The sequence below is a fragment of the Podarcis tiliguerta genome (genome assembly GCF_965153285.1).
Source record: "Podarcis tiliguerta genome assembly, chromosome: 3".
Lineage (NCBI taxonomy): Eukaryota > Metazoa > Chordata > Lepidosauria > Squamata > Lacertidae > Podarcis > Podarcis tiliguerta.
In genome coordinates, this window is record NC_139536.1 from 53,704,984 (window position 1) to 53,718,514 (window position 13,531).

At 40.6% G+C, this 13,531-nt stretch overlaps 1 protein-coding gene across 5 annotated transcripts in view; it reads right to left on the reverse strand.

The window, feature by feature from the left end:
• Nucleotides 1-13,531, reverse strand: part of SCAF8 (SR-related CTD associated factor 8) — a 72,250-nt gene that overhangs the window by 7,270 nt on the left and 51,449 nt on the right. For 2 of the 5 annotated variants that reach the window (XM_083434040.1, XM_083434043.1), the window contains exon 21: nt 6,037-7,530. The exons of 2 other annotated variants lie outside the window; for them this stretch is intronic. The gene's annotated coding sequence lies outside the window, so the exon portion shown is untranslated. Of the gene's footprint in view, nt 1-6,036; nt 7,531-13,531 lie in introns of those variants that run through there. One more of the 5 variants, XM_083434044.1, reaches the window with a different exon arrangement.

The following is a 13,531-nucleotide window of genomic DNA, read 5'->3' on the forward strand; positions in this document are numbered from 1 at the left end:
TAGAAGTGATATAATCTGGTTCATTTCCAGTGTAGAATTAAAAATAATGGTCTTAACGTGTCAGAAGAAAAATGTGTTAGGAGAGTCCAGTTTAAGATTGTAGCAAGTATGTTTTCCTCTGCAGACAAGCCACTGTCTGCATACAACCCTGGAAAGAGATGGATGTATGAATCCATTCACATCTTCAAAAAGTAACAAAATGCTTACCATCTAGCTTTTTTCACTGTACGTGGCATATGTAAAGTCTGTATCCTCAGGGGATGTCAATTAGGGTTGCTACTTATACATTCCCAGATATTAGTACTTGCAAATTGTATGCTTATTTATATTTATGGATATACGTAAATTGGGATATATTACTATAATTTAAATCAAAATATATCCTGCCCAAACAGATAAAACTGTGATCGGATGACCTGTGAACCTCCTCTGTTTGCAATATCAGATTCTAACCGTTGATGGGCACCTTTAAGGCCCTCCCCTTTTATAACCAGACATGAACAAGACAACCCTGCAAATAGAGGACCATCCTCTGTATGTAAGATACCTGGCCACCCTAATAACACATTTGAGAATATACCAGTTGAAGCAAATGTGAACAGCATTTCTGCTGAGATGCCACAAGTGCCCACTGTACTCTCCGTAAACAACGGAAGACACTTTTGTTTCAACTTCTTCCAGTTGGATTAAAAGGTCTCTCTCTCCCTTTGGTTTCCATCTTGTTTTGTTTTTAAAAACCTATATTTAGTCATTCTTCCATACTGCTTTCAAAACTATTTTTTAGTTGTTTTAAGATATATTTGGAAATTGCTTTGAGAGGCAATTATTAAATAAATAAATAAATAAATAAATAAATAGTCGGTCTAGGGCAGAAAATACATTTAAATGGAAGGTTTGAAAATAGTTTGAACAGTAAATGAAACTTTCCTAGCTGTTATATGAAACTCTATAGTGGTCACTGTCAATGAAATAATCTTACTCGTATTTGTCATAATTACAATCTGTACAGTGCCGGATTACCAAATAGGCAAAGTAGGTACCAGCCAATGGGCCCCACTCCTTTTAGGGGCCCTGTGACAACAGATCAAAATAATATTGATTTGGTTTGTGAAAATTATTGGTTGGTAAAATCAAAAACTCATTAGAAGATAATTTGTGAAGGCCCTCCCCACCTCCCCGAAGATTTCAACTGCTTCAGGGCCTCCAATACTGAATCTGTACTGTCAGAAATATCGACAATATAAAGAAAATGACATTATTAGGATTATAACAACTGTGCCATCTTAAAGTTAACAGCAGACCTGGATGTGGTAGAGAAACCTCCAATGAGAGTCATTGGTGGAATGCAATGATTTTCAAATAAGGAAAGACTCTTTTTATTAGAAAGGAAATGACTAAGAGGGAACTTAGCAGGTCTTAACTGTAGCTGAAGGCGTAAGTGCAGGACGTAAGCCTCTCCCTCCCAGAAACCTCAAGTGTTGGGAGATGTCTGATTAATTGCTGACAGGTAAGTTTTAATGAAAGCCAAGTACTTATTCAAAGAATGAATAGCGAGCTTGTTAAATTTAATCCTGAGGGATGTTATTAAGAGAAATAGTACAGGGAGAAAAATAAAACCAAGTCAAAAGGAAAGAGCTCCGGCAATCTTGTAGGGTTGCTTATCTGGTGTTATAGTGGTACCTTGGTTCTCATATTTAATCTGTTCCGGGAGTCCGTTCGACTCCTGAAACAGTTCGAAAACCAAAGCACAGCTTCTGATTGGCTGCTGGAGCTTCCTGCAGTCAATCGGAAGCTGCAGAAGCCGCGTAGGACATTCAGCTTCCAAAAAACGTTCGCAAACTGGAACACCCACTTCTGTGTTTGTGCCATTCGGGAGCCAAAAGGTTCAACAACTAATGCGTTCAACTCCAAGGTACCACTGTACTTGTATTCTCACAAACAAAAAACATTTCACTACCCTTAACAAATATACAACTTACAAAGAACAGAGTTAAGGCAAAACATTCCATTATAAACTTCATCTCTATTATTTCTAAGGCACTTGTTTTCAAACCAAAGAATCACACTAAGCTTCCAGGAGTTCCTAGGAACAAAGCTGATTGACTACCAGTGTAGTCTATTAATATCCTTAATATTAGCCATTGTCAAACAGGGTAAGAGGTCAGGCCACCATAAAGCTGACAATATATCCCAGGTTTGATTAATTTCTGGTCACACACTTTATAGTTCCTGCTGTAATTATATCTGTGTTTCGATTTGGGTTCACTCTTTTTGTTTTATTTTTATTTAACAAAATTTATATACTGCTTATTTTAGAAAACAGCTCTAGTTGTTTATAATTTGGGTCAGCTGCTCTGAATTTCATTATGATGAAAAGGCAGCAAGATGATGCTTTAATAAATTTAGAAAACAGTCAAAGATTTAATTAGAAGAATCAAACCCTCCCCTGCTCCTGCCAGCTAATGCCACTACTTTTTACATATGAAATATTCACCCACAGATTTTTGTTTCTGACATTGGCTGGTATACTAAAGGGTAAAATTACTTTACTACATGCTTAAATACCTCATGAGTCTCTGCATGGCATCAGTTACTTTGAAGTAAGTTTGCTTCTTTTTAAAAATAATGAAGAATGGCTACAACAAACTTTAAAACTCAGAAACAGGCAAAATTTTAGCCATGGGCTACCATGTTTCAAAAAGCAAAAACCAGGACAGCCCCCCCAAAACCACAATTTTTTGACTGACTTGCTTAAGATCCAGGAGAAAGTACCACCTTTTGGAAATTTCCTCTGGATATCAATTCCACCTTTGAATTACTTTTTTTTGCATGTGTGCATACTCGGAAGTAAGCCCCACTGAGTTCAATGGAGCTTGCACTCAAGTAAGTGGCCATAGGACTACTTCTAAATTAGTTTGCAGATTAAACCACACCAACATACTGCACTAACAGCAGAGAGTATTACGGAGAACATTCTGTGAATGTGCTCAGGCATAACGTTGAGTGAACTGGGGGGGGGGGGGACTTCAGGGAGAGAGGACCTGTGGAATGGCAGATGGTGACATGGAACAGGGCCTTTTCTGTGACAGCCCCACCTCTATAGAACTCCCCACACTAGTGGTGGTGATTTGGTGCCGTCTTAAAATACTTCTATTTCATCAGGTATTTGGTGGCTAACCATACAGCACTTCTGAGAGAATATATTGTTTCATGTTACTATTTTTATAGTTGGCACAAATTTGTTGTAATTCTAACTGCTGCCTTACATTTTTATGGCTTTCAGCAACGTTGTTAGCTGCCTTGTGCTCTAATCAGGACAAAGGACAGGAAATCAAGCAACCAACAAATGATGACAGAAGAACTATGTAGGAGATGCAACTAGCTTGATTCTAAACATTTCAAATAATTTATAGTCAAGGGAAAGAGCTCTGGCACACCTGCTCCACACCAGACCAATTACATCTTCCTCTGAAGGGATGGGGTTTTCTCTGCTGCCATTAGATAGGGTCCTATGGACTTTCTACAATAGCAAGTTCTTATAAGGATGAATGTAGTCACAGAGTATGGTTTAAAGGGTATGATTTGAAAGCAACTTCCTGAAACTAAGCAGGTCTGGGACGAGCCAGTGCTAGGATTAGTGACCAGCTGGGAGCCACATGTAAGCGATCTTGGATTCCATAATGGAAGGAAGTAGATAAGAAATGAAAAATAAATAAATGAACGAGTGTGCTAGCAAGCAGGGCAGCCTGCATTGACTTTGTTTTTCTCATCAGTTATTATCAGGCATTTCCTTCAGGGGTATAAGATACTCCTTGTACCTTTCTGGCAATGCTGATGCAGAAGATTGAACTATCATCATGGACGGTTGCAAGAAGTTGAAGTCAAACCTCACACTACTGAAGCAATCATGGATTCAGATAACCAGGGTGAGTGAAGATTATGACAGGTTATATACGTCATATGTTTCTCTTCCAACTGAAAGAGAGACTTGCAAACTGCTTCTGATTTCATGACGTACAAAAATATCTTGCTCCGCCCACATTCTTAGGCAAACCATTCTTTATTGTTCCTGGCAAATCACTGGCTGGAAGGATGATTTAGACTGGGTTTAGAATGCTTTAAAAATGTTTTTATATTGATGTGTTTGCAGCTCTGGGCTCCTTCAGGAGGAAGGACAGGATAGAAATTGAAATACAGTGGTACCTCAGGTTAAGTACTTAATTCGTTCCGGAGGTCCGTTCTTAACCTGAAACTGTTCTTAACCTGAAGCACCACTTTAGCTAATGGGGCCTCCTGCTGCTGCCACGCCGCCGGAGCACGATTTCTATTCTCACCCTGAAGAAAGTTCTTAACCCGAGGTAGTATTTCTGGGTTAGCGGAGTCTGTAACCTGAAGCATATGTAACCTGAAGTGCATGTAACCCAAGGTACCACTGTACTACTACTACTACTACTATTCTAGGGAAGATCAGACTAAACTAGGGTTGGCAACCTTTTAGGACTAGTGGGGACATTTTGAATTTTGACAGTGTGATGGGGGCACCAGTCACAAATAGGCTGCCATGGGGAACTGGCAGAACACAAATAGATTGCTCTGGAAAGCCTGGCATTACATAAAACTAGTGGTAGTCCTAGTGAAACTTTTCCCATAACTGTTTCCATACTATAAAAGGCTTAACCTGTTGGATTTATTCCTGCCAGACAGCTATTAAAGGCATAAGAGCCTTGTTTCCCCTCAATGCTAAAGCCCAGGCTGCTATCCTGTACCCACTTACCTGAGAGTAAGCCCCATTAAACACAAGGCGACTTACTTCTGAGTACACATGTAGACCATTGTACAGTGAAATCTTAACAACTGCCTAGTCTTTATTTCCTGCAGAGCAGGATACACGCTTAGGCTTCTTTGCAATGCTTTCACATTTGCCCTTTGGGGACAAGGCATATTCTTTAGCATCTACTCACACGTATTGTGCAGTAGTATTTGCAGAAAACAACTTCTAGGGAGTACCTGATCTCAGATTAACCCTCCATAGAAAAGATGCATCCTGGTTGCTGGGAAAAGGGAAGGGCAAACTATGAAGTTTCCAAGAGCTAGGCAATAAGACAGAGGCAGGAAAAGTGCACTAAAAGAGAGGGAGAAACAGCAGCTCTGTGCGACCCCAGGGACTCCTATTGCCTGATCTCCTGGCAACTCACTTATCAACAACAGCTCTGCTGTTTGGCCACAAAGACTGACAAGTGGGGGCAGCCAGGATAGCTCGTCCCAAAAACCACTCAGAAGAAAAACTGCATATTTTGCTTTATAACTTTCTAAGATGGCTAGAGCCTTACGTTTTATTTTTTAAAAATGAAAGGTCCAAGACTCTGGTTCCTAATCAGGCATGCCAGTGAAGGCCTTCACAGGTGCCACAGTGCCCATAGGGGGCTAGGCTGGTGCCCCCCCCATCCTAAATATTTGAATAGGAACTTAGTATCTATTCCAGTCTGATCTGTAATAATAACATTTTTCTGAATTTTGGGTGATAATGCATGTTGAATAACACATCATTCATAATATTTATACTATCTTATCTGCCTGCAGTTCTGGCACAATATCACTGAATACTGCTATAACATCACATTAATATTATATATATTATTAAATTGATGTAGTTGCTTGCTGGCCCCAACCAAAGCACTTCTGTACTGGTAAATAAAGCTTGGGCCTGCAACCTATGCATATTTAGCCTCTTTGGTAAGTGTCACTGAACACAGAGTATTTATGAATAAGCATGTATAAGGGTAAATATCCTAAGCACATGCATTTGGGAACACATCTCAGAAACATCAATAGGATGTTTCATCAATAGGATGTGTGCATTTATACATATTTACTCAAGTCCCACTTTGTTCTGCAAACTTGCTTCCAAATAAGTATAAGTAGGATTAGGTAAAATTGTCAGATACTGTCTTGTCTCTTGTGTTAAGAGCGGGATTTCTAAAGTGCAAAAGTTGAAATGGTGTGCATACACCGTACAAAAGAAAAGATGATATGTTCCAACATTTGAAGTCCAGTTTTATTGAGACAATACATTGGTGTATGCAATTCAAACTTTATTTTTACGCACCATCTATCATACATGTTTTACAAAGTTCAATAATACAATTTCAGTGTTGATGTAAAATGAAAGCAGATGGCATATCGATTCAATGTATGATGCCTTCTTAAAATGTACACAGATTCAAAAGAACTCTCATAGTCCTTAGAAGCCCACTTTGTTCTGTCTCAGAAGCTATGAACCTCCTCCACAGGTCAACTGTGAATTGTTCTAAATTGCATTGGGATTAGGTCTCTAAGGTCCTGCCTGAATGGCTAATCAAAACCTACATTTCCAACCCTAAATCAAAATAAATATAATGATGCTTCATAGCATACAGGTGGAAGAAAGGCAAGTTGTTAGACCAGATACCTAAATCCTCTTGCTGATGGCACATTCAACTCTCAGTTGTGTGGTATCTATACAGAATAAAGTGAGGAAGGTAGAATAAAGCTGGTAGCTAGACTAGGCCGTCTTCAGTCTTGATCACTTTTACACTAAAATACCATCCAAATCACACTAAAGTCAGAAGACCACCCTCCCTTATAGGGACTATTCCCAACGTTCAGCTTTTTGAATGCCATTGCTTATGTAAGAAAAAGGCACCAATCACAAGTGGGGGACATCACTAGGGGCAGGAGGCAACAAATCTCGTAAAAGTACAAAAAAATTAGAAAATTGCCTTCTAAGGGGAGAACCCTCCCCCATCGTGAAGCCTGAGCACACTCAGTGGTCATGGAATGCTCATTGGCTGAAATATTGTATCCCTTTTTATATACCCAATTAATCAATGTGCTCTGCAAAAGAGGACCTCTTGAACATGCTATCATGTGATGCACTACAGGCCACTAGTGTGGTGTCAACAATTCTTCGGCATACCCTCCTATTGAATGTTAGATGCCATGTCCGCTGTCCTTTTGGTTCCTACTGAAGACCTCTCTTTTTCAACAATTATTTCATCCCAGTCTGCATCTGTACTGGAACTATTTTTATATATTGAATTGTTTCAGGTGTTTTTACCCTTTCCGTGTTTTATGGTTGTTCCTACCCCACTTTATAATCACATAGTTTACAGTTGTAATCTGCCCTGGGACCTTATGTGGTCCCATAGGTGTAGGAAAGCTGTGGTGCTCCAGATGTTGCTCCCATCAGTCCCAGCAGGCACAGCCAATGGCCAGGTATGAGAGCTTATTTCAGTGACATCTGGAGGGCCAAAGATTCTCCACATCTGCGGTAAAGGGTGGGTGAGAAATCAAATACACAAATAAACACTTTAATAAATAAATAAAGTTCAAGACATTTCAGCAATCTTTACAGCCGCTCTTTAAGATAGGCCAGTATTATTATCTACAAATTGCAGGTGGGAAGACTGATACGGAGAGAGTCGCTTGGCTAACACCGCCAAGGATGTTCTCATGAGCCAGGGATGCCTGAGCATCCAGTCTTCTTCATACCTGCAGCAAAAGGGGGACATGTTCTGAAATGAATCTGAGTTTTGTTATCTCAACACTTTGAAGATGAGACGAGGTAGATAAGATTTGTAAATCCTGAAAATGTCTCAACTTTCAGCTTTCTTGTATCAGAATGTTTTGTGACAACAGGAGCTGTCGTAATTGTAATCAGAGGCCTCTTCTATGAGACCTCTTTCATATTAAAGGAGCATTTAAATGTTTTGACTTAATGCTGAGTCATGTTGGGGTACCCTACTAATGACTTCTTCTAAAACAGGTGCAGCCAACCAGGTGCCCTCCAAATATTAGACTATGATTAGCATCAGGCTCAGCCAAAGATAAATTCAGGCATGATGGGACTATATTAATTTATGGAACAAAGTAATAAAAATAAATGGAGAAAAACAATGTGCAAAAATTACAAAATTATGTAAACAACAAAATAAACAACAAATTAACAACTCTGTCCAACAACATCTCAAGAATACAATATTGACTCTCTTTGTTCTAAAGTGTATGTTTCAAGTGGTTTTTAATGTACAGGGTTGCAAAAGGCTGCATTCGCAACATAACTGAGATGTGATAACCTCAAATAAGTTAAATTTTGAGAAACATTTTCTAACTGCAGGCACCTCCTTTTCATCACGCATTTATTAAGTGCACTTGGCGAAAGTCAGTTGCTTGAACTGAAGCTACATTCAAATACACCTTTTGCAGCAGAATCCTGGGCATGTCTACTCAGAAATGAGTTACCCAGAGTTCAGTGGTACCTATTCTCAGATTAAGTGTGTAAAACTGATACTTCTGAGCATCCATGCATTGGATTACATTGTTTAATCTCTGCTCTTCTCACTCTTGTTTCCTTTCTTCTTTTGCCACCTCACACATATTTCCTACAACCCCAGGCACCTGCTTCGATGTTGAGGGACAGCAATCCCACTCTGTTGTGAGCCTCTTCTGGGCTCAGCCTGGCCTGCTTTCTGTGATGGTGAGGGCTGCTATCCTGCCACCAGTGCTGAGGTAAGATTCAGCTGTAGTCTAGTCAGCATCTGTGTGTGGACAAATGCCACAAGTCTTGGCTCAGCTCTGTGAAAACTTGACAGTTTGTGGATTAGACTGGGGCCAGGAAATACACTGATTTTGGTCAGACCTGCTTCTGGGCTTGTGATCTAAGGCAAAGTACTGCTACAAGGCCTTAGGAAATCACAAAGCACAGCTACGTGGTCCCAATGCTAGACCTGGGATTTCTAGTGAAGCCCAGCTGTGAAGCTTCAATCATCCGAAATCCAGTGGTTTTGACTGGGTTTTTAGGAGTTTGAAGTCCATTGTATGACAAATCTGAGGCCCAACTGCATTTGTGACAGGTTAGTCTAGCTAGAATCTTATTGTGCAACTTGGTTTGAAACAGAAAGCTGCTTTTTACATCTGTAGTAGCATGTTGAGCATGCAATAAATTGACCAATGCCACATATTCACTTACTGCTCAACACGTAGTACCACTTCATATTTTGTGTCCTCCAAAATATGTGTAACATATATGAGCGAAATGCATGTATGGTTGATTCTTGGTCTTCGCAGTGAACACTTGTGATAAAACACACACATGGCACACATCATATATTAAGTAGCTCTCAATCTGGATCGATATAGCCGCAGTCATAGGAACTACAGGTTAAATTGTTATGAATCTGGTTATAAATACCCTTTACCGATGCTTCTAGGCTAGGGTCCACTGTAGGGCCCTGAGGCTTAAATATAGCATCCACATGTGGCAATCCAGATGTTAATCTGGAGGCAAAACATCGCATGTGAGAAATACAGACTTAAAAAATATTCTAAAGGCCAATAATTTATTAGTTGCATCAAAAGAACCACTGCAGCTGCTTTTGAATGTCATTTTCAACACAACGTAACTATCTGTTGATTCAGAGATAGTTGCAACCTTTACATCAGTGGCAGCCGACAGGCTTCCCTCCAGATATTGATTGGACTGAAATTCGCATCATTCCTGATCATCAACCTTTGCTGGCTGTGGCTAATGTGAGCTGCAGTCCAACATGTGGAAGGCATTATGCTTTCACCTCAGTCTTATGTATGCCTCTCCCAGGGTCATACCAGAACACAAATTGTCTGTAATGGAGGATCAAAGAGTCCTTTTCAGTGACAATTGTAAGATTTCTTGTAAACTGCTTAAGAGGTTTTGCTACGACCGAGTGCCATAAACATAGTTAATACATGAATCAATCAATTAAATTGTACTGGCATAATGTATGCACTTTGTTCATACCAAGCCCTAAGCATCAATGGGGTCTAGATAATGCTGTGAAGGGCAGCCAACTGTGAACTGGCCCCACCTGTAGAGTGCATAGCAGCCGTCCCACCATTACAAATCTGTATTGGATGACCCAGACATCAGAGCCTCGTGACATTCCTGGTGTCCTGCTTCTGAACAGTATTTGTTTCTTGCTTCCTGTTTTTCTTTTCTTCATCTTCTCTGATTGTGGCATGCTTCAGAATCTTGGCAAGATGATGGGGAGCAAAAAGAAAGATCCCAAATCCTAGTATCAATAGTGCAGTTTGTCATTTGCTCTCTCTCTCTCTCTCTCTCTCTCTCTGTGTGTGTGTGTGTGTGTGTGTGAAGACAGTAGCAATTCCTTCCAGTTAAAAAGCTAGTCAGATGCTCTAATCAAGCCCCACTCACAGTTTTTCCCTTTTACTAGTCTGTAAAGTAGATGAAATATGTGAGAAATGAGATTTCCCCATGTTAAACTACTGCAATTAACGCTTACCAACCATTTAAGAAACAAACTAAATCTTACAAGTCCCCACAAAAATGATGGTGGCTAAATGCACCTGCCACTCACAAGCCCACCTGAAATTTCTGTATATTGTTGGAGACCTCAGGGGAGCAACACTTTGTACCAGAGATCGGGGTCTGGATGAGACCTTGAGGAATGACTGTATCTGGCCTCTCCAGTCTCATTTCATGCAACATGACAAAAGAAGCCTATGTTCTTAATCCCACAGAAGGTTAAGCATTGGGATCCTAGCCCAAGAAAGGCTAACAGCTGAAGCTGAAGAACAGGTACTAAGAGGCTTGAATTCAAGAACGTGAAGTGAAAGATTAATAAACTGCTGGGAATGCTAGTGCAGCAGCCTTTTAATGAGGAAGTGGAATGAGAAGTCAGTCATTTAGAGGTTTTAACCAGCTAGTGCCATTAAGGCAGGGATGGGAAACCAGTGGCTCTCCAGATGTTAATGGATTACATTGGCCATGCCAGCTGCAGCTGACAGGAGTTGGAAATCCAAAAATATCAGAACGGGCACAAGTTTCCCATCCCGGTCTTAATGCAAAACGGAAGTTGGTATTCCTCAAGAAGAGGAAAATACTGCTCTCCACACATGATACAACAAAATAATAGACCTTTAGCACCTTATTGCTGGCATCCAAGGGTGCTATCATCTTAAGTACAGGATGAAAGAGCATTAGGTTGCAGGGAGCATCTTCCTCTAGTTGTGGCAAAAAGGCAAGACACAAAACTGCTAAGATAAACAACAGAGGCTACTGATTCTACTCATGTTTTAGTTCTATTTGGCTGCATTGTTTGGTTTTTGTTTGTTTGTTTTTTAAACACACAGATTATAACCTGATGTAAAATTTGCTTTTCTGGCTTTTGGCAAGACTGCATGCACACAGGTAACAAGCAAATGTGATCCGTAAAGATTCCAGACTTCTGACAAGCCACAGGGATAAAATTGAGGTAACAAGAATGAGCATTGCAAGACTTCAACTACTATGCTTACCTACATTTATTAAGAATTTGAATTATTAAAGGTAAAGGTAAAGGTACCCTTGCCCGTACGGGCCAGTCTTGACAGACTCTAGGGTTGTGCGCTCATCTCACTCAAGAGGCCGAGGGCCAGCGCTGTCCGGAGACACTTCCGGGTCACATGGCCAGCGTGACAAGCTGCATCTGGCAAGCCAGCACAGCACACAGAACGCCGTTTACCTTCCCGCTGGTAAGCGGTCCCTATTTATCTACTTGCACCCGGGGGTGCTTTCGAACTGCTAGGTTGGCAGGCGCTGGGACCGAACGACGGGAGCGTACCCCGCCACGGGGATTCGAACCGCTGACCATGCGATCGGCAAGTCCTAGGCGCTGAGGTTTTACCCACAGCGCCACCCGCGTCCCATTTGAATTATCAGCATTACACTAATAGTGTATGCAACACCTCCCAGAGTTACATAAACAGAAGAGACTAGTCTTGCTACCATATTGCTGACAATCTTAAACACACAGTGGGGATACTGTCCTCAGCTGTGGCTTGGGTGGGGGGTAGAGAGATATAAAAGTGTTGGGTGGGTAGAATGTATGTAAATTGTCATTATAGCTGCTGAAAGCTTGCTTACAGGCGAGGATGTGTGAAACATGTATTACATACGAATATGTAAAGAATGTGTTATTTCTGACTTGTAGAAACATGAATAACCAATGTGGTGCTCTCCTAATGTTCTGAGACTACAGCTCTCAACATCTCTAACCACTGACCATACTGACTGGGGCTGCAGTCCACCCATGTCAGCAACCCCTGCCCTACATCATGCACACACACCCCTCATAGAAATGGGACCTCTCTCCTGTACATCAAAAATAAAAGTTGCTGCTATTCTGCACTGTGTGCAGAATAATTTGCTAGTAAGATAACTAGAAAGCACCAAACTGCCTAGCAACATCAATTTAAGAGGTAAATAAATAAATCTTAATGCCACTAGGTTTGTGGCCTTTCACCAACCAGTCTTTCATTCAATCTATTTCTTTTGGAGTTCCAGTCCTTCCACATTTAATAGGCAACCCATAAACATATAATAAACAGAACCTTACAAATGTTAAATCTCCACCTTCTTTACCATCCTTTCTCTGGTTGCCAGAAACCAATGGAAGTAATAAGAAGGTACTGCAATATTTTTGGAAAATGCACAGATTTGAGTTTGGTTAATCTTTTCAGGAAAGTGTTTCTAGAATATACTGGCAGCTACTGAAAACTCCTCCTTGGCCCCCTTGCTGTCCTAAAACATGATAGATAAATAATAAGCTTAACAGGACACTTTGTGCTGTGTAGATGTGTCTCATACAACAAAGGATCAAGCTTCCAGGTTCCCTCCCCTTCTCCTACATGCCTCGGAGGACTTCTGCTACATTTACTTTGTGGCGACTGCTGCCCCCTAGACCTGGTAGGATGGCTAGGAGGTTGTGGGGTTTGGTCAATGGGGTCAGGAAGTTTCTCCTCATGTCCATCCCTTACAAAGATACTGTGAGCATTTAATAATTGCATTTTTACAAACGCTTAGTACCTAACTAAACTATGTGCTGTGATGATAGTTATGAGACTCACAAAAATCCACACATGCATGCACACATGATTTTTCTCAGAGTAAACCCACTGAAATTAATTAGTTAGGGCCATTAATTTCAATAAGTCACCTATACTGTGCTGTGAGCATAATAATGATGTTAACAAAACATTCATTCTGCAACACTGAGTTGAATGAGGATGATATAGCCCAAGATGATGGATAGCAAAAGCATGAAGCAGAACACCCAGGCTGCAGTCCTAACCCCGGTGCTACTACAGTGATGATGGTGGTGGTGGTGATGATGATATTGGTAACAAAAAAAAATATCTTCCCTGAAGTAAATGGGGAACTGAGCAACAAACACACTCTTAGGCTACATTTCTAATCCCACTACTACAATGCTGCTGCTGATGATAACATTGTTAAAAAAATCTCTTTCAAAGGAAATAGGGAATTGTGTAAAGAGCATGAGAGAAAAACAGAAACACTTAGCAAGTCATTTCTGTCTCTCATTTCAACAAAAGCCTCCAGAATTATACCCCTTCCCAACTATCAACACACATGTATTCTAGCATGTGGGTGGTATTCAATGATAGTTCTCCTCAGAGTAGAATCCTGAAAGGGCAATGCCACACAAAAGACGACCGC